Here is a 2,373-nt window from a genome sequence, read left to right as displayed (position 1 = left end):
GCAGGGCAGATAGAGCAGGAAACTTCCCTGTGTTGCTGGTATCTGCAGAGACCACCGTCACCAGCACCTACAACCCTGCACAGCAGAGCAACCTGTCTACACATCTCGTGGCACCCACTACCTTTGTCCCTGGCAGGTGGGTCACCTGCACTCCTCCTTGATGTTACGAAGACAGATCTCTGTGTGCCTAATGATCACTTGCCCACCACCACCGCCTGCTTCTTCATAGCCTGTGGGGTCCCTTTCCTGGAAGGAATATCCTCAGTGCAAGAGGATGTTGTGATAGTGTCACCTTGCCTTCAGGACAGGGAGAAACTGGCTGTTTTCCCAAATGGAGAGCAAGCAAGCAGGCTCAATAGTGCCTTCAAAATATGCTTTCATCTTTCTCCAAATGAGAATCCTTTTTAATGTTTCTCCAAACAAGAATCTTTTTACTTTCTCCTTTAATTCCTTAATAAATCAGTTTATTGAGCATTACAGAATATCAACTACTGATGTTCATAAAGATATCATTTTTAGCTAGCAAGCAATTTGCTTATATGGGTATATTACCAGTCCTCTGTCAAAGAGCAGGCTGCCTCCTTGAAGGGAGATCAGATGTTTTCAGTCTTCGGACAGCATCAGGACCAGGGAGAGAAGACGATTATTTTTTCTTAAGTTGGTGATATTTATAGTCCTTTAGTCACATAGCCACCAATTGGGTAAATTTTTGCTTTTCATCAACAGGTTTCTAGTTTTTATAAACATACTGTTTTCAGTCTCACCCGTATGTATCTACCCTCACCGCCTTGTACCGGGCACCGTCCTGCTTCCGATAGGGGTGGAAAGTGCACCAGTAAGACGTTTTCTCAGACTCTTTGCAAAAAAACAAGTTACATAAAAATAACATCGCTTGTACGCGGGCATGTGAACACTGTAGGTGCACTCATGACAAAACCAGGCTTGGCAGGGCCAAATGGACCGTTTTCGATCTTGTCAAGCATCAAAGGCTAAACTGTCTCCATAATATCAGCGGGAGGGTCAGTGCCACCTACGGGAGCGTCTCCCTTCTTCCCTGAGACCCTCAGCCTTCTTAGTGAGACACGGGGGTGCTCTCATGGAGGTGGGACTGCTTGACCTTAAATGCTGGAGGCTGCAAGTGTAAGAGGAACGGGCAAAAAACTGGTCAGACCCATTCACTCTCCCCTCCATTATGTCCTCTCTGCTGCTGCATGACACAAAAGACTGGGCAAGATGGACCTATGGTCTCACCCAGCCAATGGCAATTCTTATGTTCTTATGAAAGCACCGTCTGTGAACCTCTCTGTCTCCCTTAGCTGCTCCGGTTCAGCCACCTGAGTCTTGAGAGAACAGACTTATTCTCTCCAAGGATGCTGTGTGCTTTTACCAGCCACATGCATACGAAAAATGCCCCCGGGGCAGGTAATCAGACATGCCGCACTCAGTGCAATAGACTGGATAATCCCCACCCAGCTGCTGGACTTTGACAGCATTTTTTTAAGGCTTACAACTGGGTTTGGGACCTTAAGGAAAGTTTTATTTCAGTTTGCACCTTTAGATTAGGAAAGCTGCATTTATAGATGGACTTCCTCTCACTCGGTTTAGGAAAAATATATAATATAAGGGGTCATGAATTTAAAAGCCAAAGTCTAAAGTCTAATGTTTCAGTTGAGAGTGACTTTAATCCGGTGTCTAATGTGGCTAGTGTTATAGTTATGGATGGATGGATGGATGTTTGGCTGGCTGGCTGGCTGGATGTTTGGATGCATGGATGGATGGATAGGTGGATGGATGGGTGGATGGAGTTTGGATGGATGGATGCATAGATGGGTGGATATTTGGGTGGGTGGGTGGATGGATGTTTGGATGCATGGATGGATGGATGTTGGGATGGATGCATGGATGACTTATAAATCCCCTTGAACCCTCCCCTGGTTGCTGCGGGGGGATTTGATAGCAGCTTTTAACTCCCTGCAGGGAGGTTGCAAAGAGGACAGAGCTGGACTGGTCTCAGTGGGGGCAGATGACAGCACAAGGAGCGATGGGCTCAGGCTGCAGCAAGGAAAGTTGAGGCTGGATATTAGGAAAAACTTTCTCACAAGGAGTATAGTAAAAAACTGGGACAGGTTACCGAGAGAGGTGGTGGACTCTCCATCCTTGGAGGTTTTTAAGACCTAGCTAATCAAAGCCTTGGCTGGGATGATGTAGCTGGGGCTGGTCCTGCTTTGAGCAGGGGGTTGGACTAGATGTGACCTCCTGAGCTACCTTCAACCCTCCTTGTCTGTGATTCTATGACTCTAAGATTTATTATTGTTATTATTGTTATTGTTATTATAATTATTATTACTATTATTATTTCCATTTATAGGGACA

The sequence above is a fragment of the Alligator sinensis genome, unplaced genomic scaffold (genome assembly GCF_000455745.1).
Source record: "Alligator sinensis unplaced genomic scaffold, ASM45574v1 scaffold948_1, whole genome shotgun sequence".
NCBI classification, from domain to species: domain Eukaryota; kingdom Metazoa; phylum Chordata; order Crocodylia; family Alligatoridae; genus Alligator; species Alligator sinensis.
This window is presented reverse-complemented; position numbering follows the sequence as displayed.